At 52.5% G+C, this 18841-nt stretch overlaps 1 protein-coding gene and 1 pseudogene across 3 annotated transcripts in view; one reads left to right on the top strand and one right to left on the bottom strand.

Annotated features, from left to right (window-relative positions):
- SH3GL1 (SH3-domain GRB2-like 1) overlaps positions 1–18841 on the bottom strand; it is a 44576-nt gene that overhangs the window by 10387 nt on the left and 15348 nt on the right. The window lies entirely within an intron of this gene.
- On the top strand, positions 15456–15860 carry LOC102863976 (annotated as a pseudogene).

The following is an 18841-nucleotide window of genomic DNA, read 5'->3' as shown; positions in this document are numbered from 1 at the left end:
CGGAGGCAGTGCGATTGGCACAGGATAGAGCAGGGTTTAGGGCTGTTGTGCATAGGGTCGCTATGAGTCACAAATGACTCGACGGCACATAACAACAACATTGAGTAATGATGTCAGTTTGAGGACTAATGTGTGTCTGATTCAGGCCATAATCTTTCTGATCACTTTAATCTGAGAGCTGGACAATGAATAAAGATGACAGAAGAATTGATGACTTGAGCTGTGGTATGGGAGAAGAACGCTGAACATCCATGGACTGCTGCCAAAAGAACAAACATGTCTTGGAGAGGGTGCAGCCAGAGTGCTTGTAGGTAAAGATAATGAGGCTTCACCTCACATACTTTCTGAGTGAGTGGTCCAGAGCCCAGCAGCTCAGCCAGGCAGGGACATGGGGTAACTGTTCCAGGCCCAACAAGTGTGATGAACACAGCTGGGGGGGCACCCCCCTGCCCCGTGGAGTCTGCACATCTATAAGGGGTCTGCCACCTCCATTAGGGGTCTGCCTCACACACATTAACTAAGACCCAATGGAACATCCACGGCCCACCCTGCTGTGGTGGGTACCGAGGCTTGGTGCCTGACAAGTCCCACATTCTGGGGAGGCCACTGGTTCACCTCTTCCTCCCACACAGCAAGGGGCCAAGCTGCAGCCAAGGGCCCCGCCAGCGCAGAGTCGGGGTACCACCTGACCCAGCCACTTAGCCACCACTGACTTCCTGCCACCGCCACACTCCCTCCCCCTCACAGAGCTCTCAGTGACCCCTTGCTTGGCTGACCCAGGGCCAGGGCATGTGTCACAGAGCCTGAGTCACCAGCAGTGTGGGCCACACAAAAGCTGCGTTGTGACACCCACACGGGCGTGACGAAGCTGGCCCCTCCCCTCCCCCAGGACAAATACAGGCACAGTCTTGACAGACATTCCAGAAGACTCTGCCCCAAATTCAGGTGCCAGGCTGCAGGACTACTTGCTGTGGCCTCCCAAATCCAGAGGACAGGAGTGGGTCATCCCTGTCCAGGCTGACCCGGCAGGGCCTCTGTCTCGTGGAAAGGCTGGCTCAGAGCACACTCTCACCTCTGGCCCAGTGGGCACCTCACGTTACTCCTGGGAACCCCAAGACCACAAAAACACGTTCCCTCAGTTTTGGAGACTGCTTTCCCAAGTCAAGGTAGCCTGGTTTCCCCACCACGTTTCCGGCTCCAAGGGACGATCCCCTCACACCATCTGGTAGCCCCTGGAGACGGGGTATCGTATCACTCCAGCCTCAGTGACCACGTTCAGGTGTGTCCTCCCACATCTCCTCTCGCTGGAGCAGGGCTCACCCTACTCCAGTACAAGACTGTGGGTGATGCAAATGGTAAACAGGTTCAGCTCCAAACTCAAGGGTTGGAGGTTTGAGTCCCCCAAGTGGTGCCTGCGAAGAAAAGCCTAGCAGCCTACTAGCCACTGCAAACTCTAGGGAGCAAGATAGACCCTGACACACATGCAGTAAGAGAGGACGATGGGTCAAAGCAGACTGGACCGCTATCAATTCCAGAAAGAACTCCATCCACCTGCAATCTGGCACAGCCGATGAGCCCACACTCCTACGTAGTGGAGAGCCAGCATGGCAACCATCTTTCCAAGGCCACAGTTCACACTGAGCCTTCTTCTGCCCCACAGGTGACTCAGTGAGCTGGCACCAAGCTGGCACCATCAGCAATCTGCAGGATGGCCTGAAGCCTGGAAGAAAACTGTGATTCCACATACATCGCCTCGTCCTAACTCAAGCTACTCCCTGTGAAACCCCAGGGTGGGTGGGGGGTGACCTGGCCCTGGAGGTCTCAGCTAGAGGACACGCCATCCATGAACACAAAGCTTCAATTCTGACCATATTCCACTGAACCGAGCTCTGGAGGAGGACGGACCCAGGTGTAGGCGGGGCTTAAACCCAGAGTCTGGAAGTTCACCCACCCATGAGTGACAGAGCCAGGGAAGGAGGCACCTTTCATGGATGGGCTCCCTCAGCTCTTGACCTCTGGGCTCTTTGGAGAGGAGTGAGGAATCTGACACAGAGGAGAGAAAGGGCCACAGAAAAATCTACAAACACATTCACAAGCCAGTGCCCAGCGTTAGAGCAGGCCACTGTCCACAAGCGGGAGAGAGACAGTCAGCAACCCACTGTGCACAGGGGAGAGAGAGACAGTCAGCAGCCCACTGTGCACAGACGAGAGGGGCACAGGAAGGAGACTTTGGCTCATTGGCTCATGCAGCAGCCCCTCTCCAGAGTGGCAGCAATTCTGTAGTCACAGCTGGAATCCTGAGTCTGAGACATCCAACGAAAGGCCTTTCACTCAGTGGCTCAGCAGGGAGACCGCACTGGTGCAACAGGGGGCCAGTCCATGATGGGCAGACAATTGGCTCGGACAGTCAGTGTGGTTTTGTTTTTAAAGAAAGGTGGCATAGGGAGCTCTGGTGGCCTAGTGACAAGAAGCTGCACTCTGCAATCCCAGAGGTACACTGTTCAAATCCACCAGATGCTCTGCCGGAGAAGGAGGGACAACTTCCACCTGTACCAGTCAGATCTGATTTGACAGTACATGCACAAAAAATAATAATAAAATTAAATTTAAAAAAAATAATAAAATAAAGAAAGGTGGCATAAAGACAGAAGCAGGTGAGCAGGACTGCTCAGGACCCCTGGCAGCGCAAACTCTGCTGCAAAGGACAGAGGCCATCCCACCCAGAGGGCCATCTTGACGAGGCTGTGGGTAGTTTCACTGACACAGAAGGTCACCATAAGTCAGGGTGACTGGAGAGTGGGTGGGCGTTCTGCTCGGAGCAGGACGCCTTGAGGGGACAGCTCTAGGTCATCACTCTGAGGCAGTCATTCCCTCTAGGGGGTCAGACTCTGAAGGCTGATGGCCCCTCAGGTGGACAGTGAGGCCGTACGCAATGCCCCGGCTCTGGTCCCGCCTCACCACACTCCCTCCACGCAGAGAGCTGTGTCATATCTTCCAGAACCGCAGGGCAGGGCACAGAGATTCATGGTGGCCACCCAGGAAGGGAGACCGTGACTCAAAAGGATGTTTCTGGAGACATGCAGACAGTGCCGGGGGCTGGGGGGCAGAAGGAATGCTGAGTAGAGTTTGAGCCCCAGGCCTAGGCCATGTGGGCTTCAGGTAGCAGGGAGAACAAAGAGCCACAAGCACTGCTGACCACTTGCTGAATACCACGAAAGTTGCCACCCTACTTGCAGACCTAAGGACTGGCAGTGTCACCTTCTGGAGACAAAGGAGTGTTCTGCCTGGAAACTGCCCAGTCTGTTATCTTCCCGGTGGGACAGGCTCCACACTTCACTCCATGTCTGCCACCTGGTTAGGAGTCGGGTATGGGGGAACCAAGTCCCACCTGGAAGGTAAGGACCTGAGAGCCAAAGGAAGATGCAGAGGGGCACCAAGGACCTCATCAGGGCTGAGAAGTTCCTGAATCGGGCAATGGTGCAGAGACAGGGAAAAAGGACCATCTCTAAGCCTTGTCCAGCTGTGGTTGCCCCTCTCTACTGACCTCCCAACATCTGGAGGGCCTCCTGCTAAATGTAGCCATGGCAACAGCCCATGTTTCCACCACAAGCTGTTCCCCATGAGTCAGTCTGGGACAGCGCACTCAGGAAGGGGCCTGTGCCTTTGAAGGGACCCGTCGGGGGCGGGGCCTGTGCCTCTCAGAGCACATAGTGGGTGGGGGGAACAGGCCTATGCCTCTCAGAGGAGGGGGGTCGTGTACCTCAGGGAACATACTGGGGGCGGAGCCTGCCTCTCATGGGACATGCTGTGCATCTCAGAGGATGCTGGGGCAGGACCTGCCTATCAGGGACAATGCTGGGGGCAGGGCCTGTGCCCCTCAGGACATCTGCTAGAGGTGGACTGGCCTCTCTTTGACTCGGGCTCCTTTACAGAAGACAAACAGGGCAATGCATTCAAAGGCCACCAGTACTGAGCACCATGGTCCCACTCAGCCGTCCAAGTGGCCCTCATCCGCCAATGGGGTCTGGCTCTCTTCAGGACTCACTTTATCTTGGAGTGCGCTCACGGATAGGACAGCACTGCTCCACGAGGCTCCAGAACATGTCCCATCCCAAGTTCGGCACCTGGAGCCTTCCTGGGGTCCTGGCCAAGGATAGTGAGGGCAGGAAGGGGCCGAGAAAACAGAACTCGACTTGGTGAGCTTCAGGACCCCAGGAGTGAGGGCTCAGAGCTGACCACCACCTCACACTGGGGGATGAGGCTCTCCCGGCCATTTGGGGACCTCATCACCTCAGACTCCTGAAAGACATCAGGTGTCAGGGCATCCTCACATGCACTAGGGGTTCTGTGGGGACCTCAGGCTAAAGGCCCAACTGTCCGTCAGGTTAGCATTCTTTAGAAAGCAGTGTCCAGGGAGAGGATCCAGGGGGCAATAAAGTAGGATGAGGCCTCAGAAGTGACTGTTCAGTGGAAACCCCACCCAGGCCCCTCAGTCACAGTCCAGACCTGAGGTGTGGACCCACACCCACAGGTGCATACACTGCAGGGCACTGGGGCAGCCCTGAACCCAAGAACCAGACAGGACACTGGCTCTGTGCCAACAGCTCCTGCGGCCGAGTGTCCACTCCCTGCAGGGACACAGCAGCCAACAGTGATGTTGTCTGGCATCAAGGAGTTAGGAGGCCATCAAGCCCTCCAACAGCATGACCCTCCCAGAGCACAGGCTCCAGAAGCCCCTCTCCAGCCCCTCTCTGCTGTCTTCTGCCTGCACAAAGCACTTCTGGCCTGCTGGAGGAAGAGGAGGAGGAGAAGAAGGAGGAGGAAGGATCGGCCATCTGTGTGCAGCATGGTCTTGGCCCCACCCCACCCGCATGGCCTCCATGCAGGGCAGCCTCACAGAGTGGGCGCCAGTCTGGAGCAGAGGGAGTTGGCGACTGATGAGGACAAATGACCTGAGGAGAAGATGCAATGGGACAGGCCAGGAGATGAGGCTTGAATGCTGGTGCTTCCGAGACAACACGGTGACACAGAGGTCACATGGGCCCACATGGCAGCCAGAGGGTCCCTCTGTCCTGACAGTAAAGTCCTCGGATCTCTGGCTTCACACACTGAAGAATTCTCCATACACATGGCCTCCTGGCCTGGCTTGGCTCTCTCCAAGCTGACTTGCTGCTCCCGGGCCTCTAACTTCACCCTCCCCCTCCCTCTGCACAGCCCAGGACCAGGCCAGCTTTGGAGGCAGCCTCTGAACCCTGTGGGGACCTTGCCCATTGAGTCTTCTCTGCTGAATGTCCCTTAGTGACCAGAGGCCTTGGTGCCACTTCCTGGCAGTCTCTCAACTGTCCTTATATCTCTGACCTGAAGTCTTGCGTCTGCCTCCTGAACCAGGCTGCGGGTACAGCAATGGCATGAGGATGCCAGCTTTGGAGCCACCACACACAGCAAAGGTCAGTGACAGCTCAGTGCAGACAGGGCCGACCTCCTCCACTCACCCCGGCCACTCCTGGCATGAGACATCCCACTGGCCTCTGCCCAGCCCCTTCCCCACATGCTAGGTGCGTGGCCCACAAGCTGGGTGCTTTGGAAAAGTCCCTGATCAAAGGCCATGGAGGGAGGGAGATGAGGGGTTCAGTCAAGGGGTGACTACACAGCTAGCTCCCTTGGGGGTCTGACTGGTGGTGTCACCCACAGGACCTGACATGACATGCTGGGACAGGAGCTATGGGGTCAGCTGACTGTGGTTTCTGGCCTTAATACCCCAAGGAGTCTTGCTGTGACCATTTCCTCCTGATGAAACCAGACATGGTCTCAGTTCAGCTCTACGCTCACAGTCGCGGGGTTTCCACTCAGCTAGGCCAGGTCCCTCAGAGGAAGTATGCCTTCCTCTCAGTCACGGTTCAAGGGTTGCTGGTTGGTCCCACAAGCTCTCTGTCACCTCTGGAAGAGCAGGCTCCGCGCTTGAGCACTTCTGTTGTTGTAGAGCAGCTTGAGGAGGTCAGAGGTCTGGGAAGGAGCACATTTTCCTGATTCTAGGAAACACAGCTGATACTAAGTTGCCCCTTCAGTCTCAGTATCAAAAGAGCCCTACAATTTGTATGTTTCACATTCATAAGAAACATAGCTGATACAAAGTTGCTCCTTTGGCATCAATCAGTATCCATTTGAGCAAACAGTATCAGATGAAACTGCCCAAAGGGCTCCCTACCAAGGAGATCAGGGAGAGTCCTGCCACTGAGGAGGTGAGGGGGGGGGGCCGGTATGTGGAGAGCCACAGGTGTAATGCAAGTTCCAGTCCTTGGCAGGGAAGGTAACACCAAAGACTCAGATGCCAACCCTGCCTGGGGACCAGATAGATCTGAGGCACAAATGGAAACTGTGATAGGACAGAGCGACCTAAATCAAACTCATTAATTTTAATCTCCCACCAAGGGTCACACGTCACACAACTGGGAAGACTCATTTCAGATAAGAACATCTGAAAACAAAAGCCCAGTCCAAGAGCAAGTGAGCTTCCCACTCTGCATGCCAGTGCAGCCAGTGATGCCAGCCCTGCCCAGTGCCACCAGCCACGGGCATGTGCTCACTGCCGGCTGAGGATTTATGCTTGGGGTGACAGAGTATAATTATATCACACATGTTCACAGGCGATAAGAGGTTTTTCAAAGACTGATCCTTCATCACTAGCAGAGCTGATGTAAGCAAGCCCTTCAGGAAGAGACGGGCAGTGGGACTTGGAAATCCTGGAAGGCAGGCAACACAGCCTCTGGAAGGCACCGGACCAAACGCCACATCAGACACAGCTCACACGGACAGGCGGCTGGTACTCAGGCCCCAGTGCAGGGAACACAAAGCCCCAACACCAGAGAGTGAGGACGTATGTCTCAGAGCCTGGAACCCCTGATTCCACCCTTCCAGAGACACGGGTGTCATTCTCCTCAGCCTTAGACTCCTACTTGATCAGGAAACTCCGAGAGGCACGACAGGTCAGCTATTATCAAATGAAAGCCCAACAGCACTAGAAAGTCCTGGCGATGTGCTTCCACACACGGTCATGGCCTTGGAAAGCACAGTTCTTGAAAAATACAAGTTGGGTAAAGGGAGGGGTAATACACAATTGTTGTTGTTGTTATGTGCCATCAAGTTGCCTGCAACTCATAGCAACCCTATGTACAAGAGCTCTGAACCCTGCTAATAGGGGTTTGTAATTAAGTAATCAATTTTAAAATGTCGGGGGGGGGCGGGGGAATGTCTAGGAATGACTGCATGAAAACCAAGTATGATTTGTGAACTTTCACACAATAAAAAACCAACCAACCGCCACTTGTGCAATGGGTGAGCCTCGTCCTGGGAAAACCACCTGCCTGATCATGGTGTTTCCTCTGCCAGGTAAGTATCCAACCGCCACTTGTAGGACAGGCTCCTGGGCGCCCTGTCCTGAACATGGCGTCGGCTTTCACGCTTTCCTGGCCGACCCGGCCTACACCCCTGCTGTTCCTTCCGCCTTTCCCCCAGGCCATCTGTGCCTGGAAGCTCCGCTGAAACCCGCTCCTCATTCTAGCAACACGCCAGCCTCTGCTGGCATCAGGCTGTATGCAGGGTGAACACGACTTCAAGCTGACTCGGCGGCAGTTAACAGCACCCCCAAGTGCTGGGAGGGGGCTCTAGCTCAATATTTTAACTTGGCTGTGACACAGCTGTAAGCAGAGGATGACTGAGCACTAAGAAATGTACCTTAACCCACGATCTGATTCCCTTTTTCACTAGTTATAGTTACACCAGGTGAACAGGCCCCGTGAGACAGTGACTCACGGGCACGAGGCTGCCCAACACCTGGCCACCCAGCTATCACAACACAGAGTGAGGGCAGGGCAGGGACACTGACCGGGTCTGGTCTGGAGTAGCACTGTGTGCTGGGTGCCAGGCTCCCCCACCCAGCAGGCCTCTGTCTGCCCCTGTTTGTGCCCACCTGCTCTCCTAGCAGCTAGGTCAGCAGGGAGGAGTCCAGCAGTTGGGCACTGGGAGGAGCTAAGGACCGAGGGCCAGCCCTGAGCACACAGAGGACACCTGGAGAAGGCACAAGTGTCAGGCCAGCAGTCAGCAGGGCAGATAGGCTGGACAGGGCTACTTTCCAATGCTCCTGCTCCTGCCCAGGCTGCGCATGTGCTTCCAGGTGTGGCTGAGCCCCAACACACAGGTGCTGTGGGCCGAGGGACTTCCCAGGAGCCCCATTTCAGGATCCTGGGGTCCCCCTCCCATTATGACTTGGAGAGTACCTCCCCGGACTCTGTCACTTGGAGAAGCCAACCCTGGTCCTCAAGCATTAGCTTCCTTCTGGCAGGGCAGAGTCCCTACGTGGTACAAATGAGTAGTGTCCTCGATGGTCTGAGTACATCCAGAGGGCACTTCAGATGAAAGAGCTGACAATCTACTTGCGAAAAGCCAGCCCTGGAAAACCCTGCAAAGCGTACTTGTATTCTGACACTCCTGGGACTGCGCAGTCAAAGTCGTCCCGATAGTGGAGGTGGCCGCTGGGGGAATCTTGTGCAGGGGCTGGCGGGGCAGGACCAGCATGAGCCCGGTCCAGACTCAGGAGGTGCCCAGGCAGTACCTGCTAGTGGAGAGCACACACCCGCCTGAGACAATGACACTTGGTACAAAAACAAGTCACAACTAAGCGTGCAACTGGTCCATTCCAGTTCCACCACCCACTCCCTCCTCAGAATGTGCACATCATCCCAAATACACTGAACCAAAATGTGCACCTTAATAGCTCGGGAACACGATGAGGTGATAGTCCTTTGTCAGGTGGGTCAGAGTCAGAATCAACTGGACCACATACAATAACAAGAAGAAATGAGGTTCTGGCACATGCCAGCATGCGGGTAAAGCATAGGAACACGTGCAGTGAAAGACGCCAGCACGAAACAGCACATGGAGACTAAGATCTGATCACTCTGATCACCCTGAACACGCCTGATCCGGCCTGATCTCGGAAGTTAAGCAGGGTCAGGCCTGGTTAGTATTTGGATGGGAGACTGCCTGGGAATACGAGTGCTGTAGGCTTTAAACAAACAAAAACCAGCACACATACAAGTTGTGAAATATCTATTGTTGTTACACTGTCAGAACAAGCTGTTTCCAACTCTAGCAATCCCGTACGCAACAAAACAAAACCAGAGCCCAGCCCAGAGCCACCCTCACACTACGTGAGCTGAGCCGACCTTGTTCAAGGTCTCCATGACTCTCTCCCAAGCCTGAGGTCCTCCCCCAGGAAGAGTCCCCTCCTAATAACATGCCCAAGGGAAATGACGAGAAGCCTTGCCACCCCCTCTTCTAAGGCACGTTCTGGCTCCACTTCTTTCAAGACAGGTTTGTTCATTCTTCTGGCAGCCCGGGGATGTTCAATATTCTTTGCCAACATCGCAATTTAAAAAGGCTCAAGTTTCTGTCTTCCTTACTCATATCCAGTTTTCGTGTCCGCATGAGGCAATTAAAATGATTAGGGCTAAGGGAGCTCTAGTAGCCTAGTGGCAAGAAGCTGCACTGCAATCCCAGAGGTCCGCAGTTCAAATCCACCAGATGTTCTGCTGGAGAAGGAGGGACAATCTCCCTCCTGTACCAGTCAGATCTGATTTGATGGTACATGCACAAAAAAAAATAATTAAAAAAAAAAAAAGACTAGGGCTTGGGTTGTTGTTACGTGCCATCAAGTCACTTGCAACTCACAGGGACCCTATGTACAATAGTTCTGAACCCTGCTCTATCTTAAACCAATTTCTTTGTCTCTGATAAACTAACCCCTATTACCCCAGGCACTGAATCTATCCATCTCATCAAGGGTCTTCCTCTCCTGCACCATCCCTCCACTCTCCCAAGCATGACATCCCTCTCCAAGGACTAGTCCCCTCCTTGCAACATGTCCAAAGTATGTCCAACAGAGCTTCAGAATCCTTGCCTCCAAGGAGCAGCCTGGTTTCACCCTCTCTAGGATGAATCTGTTCTCTTAGAGTCCATGGTGTATATTCAATACTCTTCCCTAACACCACTGCTCAGAGGCATCAATTCTTCTATCATTCCTAGTCAGCGTCCAGCTCTCTGATGTACAACAAGTAACTGCAAAGACCATGGCCTGTATCAGGCACAGCTGAGTGGGGGCACTTTAATCTTCAAAGGGGCATCTTGGCTCTTTAGCACTTTTAAAGAGTTCTTTATAACAGATTTACTCAGTGCATCATTCGATTTTCTTGACTACTACTTCCATGGGTGGTGGCTGTGGACCACAGAGTTGGAACTGACCCATAGCTGACCCTCCAGCGTGTTTTCAGGGCAGTTAATCACACAGGAGGAGATTGCCCATCCTTCTCCCACAGAGCAGCTGGTGGATTCTAACTGTGTGCCTTCAGGATTGCAGTGCAGCTTCCTGCCACTAGACCACCAGCAGTCTCTCACAGGTACTGACTATTAATTCAAGGAAAAGTAAACCTTTGGCAGTTTCAACTTTTGCTGTTGATTATGATGTTCCTTAATGGTTGATTTGGGGGGAATTTATTGTTTTCTTTACTCTAAGGAGTAATCCATTCTCAGGGCTCTTCTACCCAGTGGTCTAAAACAGAACACCTAGAAACCAGGGTCTTTTGTGGTCCCCTGAGGAAGAACAGGGAGACCTCAGCTGGAGGCACAGGGCTCCTGTGGGCGATTATGGGAAGCCAATACTAAATATTTGTAATAAACTGAATGCTATTTCAGAATGTGGGGGAGGCACGGTTCAAGCTAGAGTTCACCCAGAGGCACTAAGGCAATCCTTAAGGGTTTACCAGATTCTATTATTTGCTAACCCCTCCCTCCTGAGTCAAGCAAAAGGTTTTCAATAGAAAGAGCTTGACTTCATTTGCATTGAATTCTCTGTGATTTACTTCCAGATAATTTTCAATAAAGATACAGAGAAGCTTGGCTTGGGGTCTTCAGTCAAGAACTGCTGGCCCCCTGTTTTATGCTTTCTGCTCTATCTCACTCCTGGCTTTGTGTTTCACTATGAATAATTATAAAATTATTCCATAGTTTGGGATCTTCGGTCTGCAACAGGAGATGTCCATCTGAAGAGGGACAGTGGCAGTGGACTTATCCCACCAGAGTCCTCACTGTATGTGGGGTAAAAATGGTAAACACTTTACAATAAAAAAATAACCACTGAACCAGCTGCGTGATAACAGCTCTAGGGAAGATGGGGTGACAGGGACCCTGAGGGGCTCCACTTCATCCTGTGACCGGCACATGGTCCTGACAAGGCTGCTGTGAGATTTATGTCTGGAAGGAGAGGGGACGAGCACGCACAGGTGGTACCAAGCATGTTCAGCTGCTCACCAAAACATAGGAGGTTCTAATCCAGCTACAAGCACTTGGGAAGAAAGGCGTGACAATCCCTTACAAAATCCCATTTATTGCAACCCTATGCACACAGGGTCTCCATGAGCCAGGGCTGAGTCCTCGACACCTGGGCTATACCAGGCCCACCTGCAGCTCCAGGAAAGAGTCCCCCTTGAGGTCTATCTGCAGAGCACCCTCGGTCAAGTAGGGCAGCACAAGCACAGGACCCGGGTGAGGATGCGAACATCCCCACAGGGGCCAAGACTTCCAACCATGGCACCACAGCGTCCTACAAGACAACCCGGAACAAGCAGAACAGAAAAGCTGGGCTCTTGAGGAACTAGCAGGCTGGAAAGGAAGTCTGGGAGGAAGATGTAAGGCACAAAGCTGTCCATGCTGCCAGCGGCTGACAGCCCCCCTCATTGGCCTCATGTGGTTCCTGTCCCCCTGACCACAGTATCCCCTGTGCCTGGGATCCTCCGCCCCACCCACGCTGTAAGTGGTCTGGCCTCTGGGCAGCCCCAGGACAATGGGGCTGAGCTGAAATAGCACACTTTACACGTGTTTCAACACATGATACCCTCTGGATTCATGTCCAAGACTTTAGGTCATGTAATTTGAATACGCTGGTTTATTCATTTTGTTTCCAGGCCGGCCCTGCTGAAAACCTAGATGCTCAGAGTATGACTCAAGAGGGCCTGGCCAGCAGCTCCCCTGGAAGAGCAGACATCTGGAGGTAGCCCTGACAGTAGGATAAGTGAGTGTCCTGTGGAGGGCCTGCAGGGTACACACGGTGACATCTAGGAAGAAAGGCCTGGTGATCCCCTAAAACCAACCTCAGCCACGCAGAACCCTCTGGAGCCCAGCTCTACTCTGGCATTGGGGCCGGGGGAGGGCAGCCTGCCAGGATTCAGGTCCGACTTAACAACAACTGGTCTTACAACACAAGAGAAAATGCCACAGCTGTGTAGACGAACTACACATTATGTAACTAAAACTCCCAAATGGTACAGAACAAAAAGCAAGGCAGGTTACAAACAAACTTAAGTGCTCCAGGCTACACAAAGAGTAACATCCTGCGGGCTCATCTTCAGAGGCATGTTCACAACCGCCAAATTCATGGAAACTCGGCGCCAGTGTCATGCTCAAGCATGGTGGACTTAGAGTGGGGCTTCTGCTGCCACTACTGGTCACATCCTCCTACTCAGGCAGGGCACTGTGCAGTCACTCCCTATAGCTACACGCGTTACTGTGTGCAGTTGAGTCTGGCCCTGAGTGACAGAGCTGTCCCTTCAGGTCCCCCAGGCTGATTTCTTTCTGAGATGAACAGGCCTTTGCTTCCTGGGAGCAGAGTGGTTCAGAACCGCCTACGGGCCAGGGTGCAACCAAGTTCACAGTCACTGTGCTACCATGACACGAGTTTGACAAGATGCCGAATAAGGGCCGTGCCTGCCCACGCCCTCCTGGCACAGGCTGGCTCCCGAGCCTCGGAAGCAAGAACGGGCCAGACAGAAACTCGCTCTGGAAGTGGGTCAACATCTCTCTGGGCTCTCCTGGCAAGCTGGGCAGCCCCCGGCCCCAGGAGTCCAGCAGCACAGTGCTGGGACAGGCAGAACAGCCTCTGTGTTCACATCCCTTAACCACACCTTCCCATCACATCCCGAACACACCCTCCCGGCCTGCAGTGTCAGAGTTGGCCCACCAGTAAGAGTGGCAGAGGGACTGTGTGGACAGAGTGGGCCGCATGTGACAGCAAGCAGGCAGGGAGTGATCTAGGACCAGGTGAGGCCGTAGGGGTCATCCCAAGAACACTGAGCTGCCCTGAGGACGCAGGAACCTCCAGAGAATCCAAGCGGTGTGAGGAAGACTGAGGAGCTGTGAAACCAAGATCTGTACTTCTCAGCCCAGAGGCCTCAGCGCTGCCCTCAATTATGTGCTCACACACTGTCCTCGTCCTCAGGGAGATCCCCGGGACAAACAGACAGACAGACAGACAGACACACACACACACACACAGAGTCACTGTCCTCAGAGAGACACTCAGAGGGTCAGCACTCGTGTGTGAGCACCCACGTTTGTCAGACAGACACAGTCACTGTCTACACACACACACGCTCTCTCTGTCACAGACTTCAGGGAGACCCCTTGAGGGTGCACACATGTGCATGCCTGGACGGTGGGCACACACAGATATAGTCACAGGCCCTCAGACACCCCCTTCCAGAGCCAGAGGGCCATGCTTTCATCAACAGGCCAAAGCCTCACTGTGGAGTAAACACTGGTGTGATCAGAAAAAGAAGCATGAGTCCATGGTGGAACCCGACCGCAGGGACTGTGGTGGTTCAAGGGTAATTCTTAGCTTCCAAGGGGGAGACCTAGGGTCCACTTTGAGCTGACGCACCTCATTTTTGTCACTACATAATCTGTCAAAGGCAGCTGAAAGAGCTTCCACAATCAGAACAGGAAGGCCTGGTGACTGACTTCCAAAGGCCAGTCAGTGTGAACTCTCTGGACCACAGTAGTCTGATCCACAGGCAGCGGGCCGCGGGAAGGGCGAGAGGCACTGGCTCTGTGTAAGCCCCCTTTCCTGAGCTGTCCCTCCCCAAGACCAGGTCACTGACTGCCTCCTAAGCTTCTGATTGATCCTTTGCAATGCTGTCAATGTGATCATGTTCTTCAAAATCACGACGCCCAGGGCAGACACTCTTTCCTGATTAGGCTGAACTAATGACTGGGGAGCTCTGGTGGGCTAGTGGTAAGAAGCTGTGCTGCAATTCTGAAGGCTTGTAGTTCATATCCAACAGCTGCTCCACAGGAGAAGTAGAGACAATCTCCTCCCATTCAATTAACTGCCTCTGAAAACTCCTCAGAGGGTCAGCTATGGGTCAATTCCGACTCAACAGTACATCACCACCACAACCGATTGGTTTTAAAGAAGACTGGTCCACTTCCTATTGAAGGTTTAAAGTTTTAAAGATCACCTCAGAGTAAAGTCACAGCACAGGTTTGCCCAGCCTCAGTGACTCCAACAGGTCAGTTTTCTATGAGCACCTAAAATTCTTTTCTACATTCTCGCCACCACTGTCACCCTGCACCTGTGCGGATCAGGATTCGTCTACAGAATCTTTACTCAACATATCCAGTCCTGGAAGTCGAGAATTTTTTTGTGTTTTTAATGAGAGCAAGCAGTCTTCGGGCCTGGAAGTACAGGATCCAGAATTAATTTATCTTGTTATTTCGTTTTCCATTATATTTTTTAATTACATTTACTTACAGCAAGAAATTACATTAAGATTTCTTCTTAAAGTTTTTTAAAGTTTCAAAGTAAGTCAAATAGACAGAAAAAACAAAATAAAACTAACTGAATTGTGAAGGGACCAGCTGGCAGGGTTCGAACTGCACTCGTAGTTTTCAGAAGCAGATCATCAAATCTTTTTGAATTCTAGGTGGATTCAAACTGCCAACCTTTGATTAGCAGTCAAGAGCATTCTCCTTACACCAGAACTGTGCAGGACATAAACAACAAAGCCCCCGCGCCTGCTCATGGTATGTGCAGGGCCCCCTGTATGCCCAGCAGTGTGGGTGTTGCTGTGGTGGGAAGGTACTAAAGGAGGCAGGGTCTCAGCATGGAGTTCTCTGGGGGCCAGGAAGCAGAGAGGCAAGTGAGGAACAGAGGGGAAGGGAGGAGGCTCATGTGAGGGGCATGAACCTCAAGGGCTTGCTGCACTTGGGGGTCCCAGAGAGCTAAGAGACTGGAGACAACAAATGCTATCTCCATTTAACAGCAGGTAATAAATTCAAGCCATGAGTTACAATGCTTAAGAATACTGTAGGCAGAAAACTGAATGATTCAGGAAACATTAAAAGAAGATGGAAGGAGTACATAGAGTCACTGTACCAAAAAGAAGTGGATGCCACAGAAGAATTTCAAGAAACAACATATGATTAAGATGCAGTGGTGATGAAGGAGCAAGTGCAGGTTGCTCTGAAGGACTTGGCAAAAAGTACAGCCCCGACACCCACAGCTCGCCCTGGGCGCGCATTTAGAGCCAGTCTCCAGTGTCACCCGCCGCGTCGCCCCCGGACTCATCATGCCCGCTGACTTGAGTGGCACCTGGAACCTGCTGACCAGCGACAACTTCGAGGGCTACATGTTGGCCCTAGGTATTGATTTTGCCACTCATAAGATAGCCAAGTTGCTGAAGCCACAGAAAGTGATTGAACAAAATGGGGATTCTTTTACCATCCACACAAAAAGCAGCCTGAGGAACTACCTTGTTAAATTTAAAGTTGGGGAAGAATTTGATGAAGATACGAAAGGACTGGACAACAGAAAATGCAAGAGTTTAGTTACCTGGGACAATGACAGACTCACCTGCATCCAGAAGGGAGAAAAGAAGAACAGAAGTTGGACCCACTGGCTCGAAGGGGATAAACTCCACCTGGAGATGTTCTGTGAGGGCCAACTGTGCAAACAGACATTCCAGAGGGCCTGACTGGTACCCATCGGAGTCCACTTGAGGCTGCAGATGAATGCTGGATTCTTATCCAGAATGAACGAAGCTTAATCTATCCTGGCTTGGTGATGGGACCTTGTGATCTAGGAAATTTAATGGAGCCAAAACCAGAAGTTCTTTGGATTGTCAAGAAATGGATCAGTTCCAATAAAACTGTCCAACTGGGGAAAAAAAATACAGCCCCAGGAACTGATGGGATACCATTTGACACATTTCAGCAAACAGATGCTGCCCTGAATGTGCTCACTAGGTTGTGCGAAGGAGTCTGGAGGACAACTACTTGGCCAACTTAACGGGAAGACATTCACATTTATTCCCATTCCAAAAAAAGGTGACCTGACAGAGTGTGGAAATTATTGAACAGTATCACTAAAATCACATACTAGCAAAATCCCGTTTAAGACTATACAGAAATTACTGGAAAAGTACACTGACAGAGAACTACCAGAAAGAGAAGATGGGTTTTGAAGAGGCAGTGGCACTAGAGAAATTGTTGCCAATGTGAAATGGATCTTGGCAGAAAGCAGAGAGTACCAGGGGAATGTCTGTGTTTCATTGACTATGCGAAAGTATTTGACTGTGTGGATCACAAGTTGTGACTAATCTTAAGGAAAATGGGAATCCCAGAACACTTGATTGTGTTTATGCAAAACCTATACTTGGACCAGGAAGCAGTCATCAGTACAGAACAGGGAAACACTGCAATGTTAGGGATGCATCCTGTCTCCACACCTTTTCCATCTATATGCAGAACAGATCATTCAAGAGGCTGGACTTTATGAGGAGGAATGTGGCATCAGGATTGGAGGAAGACTCATCAACAGCCCACGTTATGCAGATGACACAACCTTGCTTGCTGCAACTGAGGCGGATCTGAAAAGCTTGCTGCAGAGGGTAAAGGACTATAGCTTCAATACAGATTGAAGCTCAACATCAAGAAGGCAAAGATTCTCACCACTCGGCCAATTGGCAGCACCATCATAGATGGAGAAGAGACTGAAGTTGTTAACAATTACAGGTTGTTCGACTTCAAAATCAACACTCTTAACACCAGCAGTCAGGAAATTAAAAGGCGAAATGCAATGCTAAAATCTGCTGTCAGGGACCTTTCCAGAGTGCTGAGAAACAACGATGTCAGTCTAGAGACTAATGTGCACCTGATCCAGGCCATGGTCTTTGCGATTACGTGCTATGTGTCAGGGAGCTGGATAATAAGTAAGGATGACAGAAGAAGAATCAATGACTTCAAATTGTGGTACTGGAGAAGAATCTTGAACATACCATGGACTGCCAAGAAAACAAACAGGTCTGTCTTGCAGAGGATGAAACCAAGTTTCTCCTTGGAGGTTAAGATTTTGAAGCTCCATCTTACATAACTTTGGGCACGTGGCCAGGAGAGACCGGTCCTTGGAGAAGGACATCATGCTTGGACGGACAGGTGGAGAAACAGCGCAGGAGAGGAAGACCCCAATGAGATGGACTGATACAGTAACTGGGGCAATGGGGGTTGATGTGTTGGAATTAGTGAGACTGGCTCAGGACAGGGCAGGCTTCAGAGCTGCCATATATAGGGTCACTATGGGTCACAAGTGACTTGACAGCACATAACAGTCAGAGCTGGTACACAGGTGGGAGATGACAAAGGGAAGGATGGATGGCACCTGGAGGGTGTAGAGACATGAGAAGGAAATGGCTCAGACCCAGGCAGAAAGTCTACAGAGGGAGTCAAGGGCAACAGGCAGCGAGGGACAGGTATCAGAGGTCAAAACAGCCCTAGACAAGACAATCAGGGAGCGGAGCGAAGGGAAGACAGGGTGAGCCCACAGGCCTGAAGCTGGTCACGTCCAAGCAAGCTCACCATTCTACAGAGACAGGTTTCTGGAAGCTAGTGACTACCCAGTCCAGGGGACAGTGGAAGACGAAGCCCTGGGTACCCTCGGCTTGGGGAGCTTCAGCTTCACCTCACTGCAGGGCCAGCCACCTCCCTGGATCTCCTCAGAGGGATGCTGGGCAAGGCAAATCTAGGGCAGGAAGACTGCCTGTGGCCCTGTGGGGCCCTCTGGCCAAGCCAAGTGCAGGTTACCTGACTAGCAGCCCGAGTCAAAGGAACCATCTCTGACATAGCCATGCTGAAACCAGCAGGACCTGTTCCTGCCTGAGCCCCGAAAGACCTGTGAGCCCCCTTCCTGGTGCTCTGCCCAGGCCCACTTGGTAGCCACCACTGTACACAGCTCAAGAGCCACTCAAAGAATGAGCCCCGCTTGGCCCCTTCAGTGAGCCTCGGCCTAACAGCCCCCGGTTCCAGCATAGAGGCCCAGTACCTCAGGATGGAAAGGAAAGCACTTCTGACCTGAGGACAGGCTTGTCAAGTGGCATATGAGCGGCAGCCTGTGAGCCAGGAGCCCCAAGGGTGAGACATCTTTGTGATGAGCAACGGAAGATGCCAAGGATAAAGGAAACTGAACAGAGCAGCAAAGGACAAATAGGATGTGGACAGAGAGAACAGGGCTGGGGTGGGGAAGGAGAGAGGGAGCAGACAAAGAACCAGCACAGAAGCAGCCGTGGGCAGTGTCGTGGGCAGGGCCCCAGTAGACGAGGTAGACAGATGGGCACGTGTGCACCCACATGAGACCGTGAAATGGCATTTCCCTTACTGCAGGAACCGGACGGGGAGTCTGGCATGCTGTGGAAGGGGAAAGCTGATCCTGCCCCTCTGTATCAGTTCTCTAGGGCTGCCAGAACTCAGGACCCCAGCTGGGGGCTGCAGTCCATGGGGGACCTTCTCACCTTGGTCTGGCTGTGGATCTTAGGGACCCTCAAGTCAGCACTAACTCACAGGGGCCACACAACAGCAGATCAGAGCACCCTCACAATCCCTGCCAGGCTTGAGCCCACTGCGGTCACCACGGCGGTCCACCTTGTTGAGGGGCCTCCTCACTGTCACCGACCCTTCACCTTTC

The sequence above is a fragment of the Elephantulus edwardii genome, unplaced genomic scaffold, assembly GCF_000299155.1.
Source record: "Elephantulus edwardii isolate Elephantulus edwardi_28Jun2011 unplaced genomic scaffold, EleEdw1.0 scaffold00185, whole genome shotgun sequence".
Lineage (NCBI taxonomy): Eukaryota > Metazoa > Chordata > Mammalia > Macroscelidea > Macroscelididae > Elephantulus > Elephantulus edwardii.
Note: the sequence above shows the minus strand (reverse complement) of the source record. Positions and strands in the feature narration are given on the sequence as shown.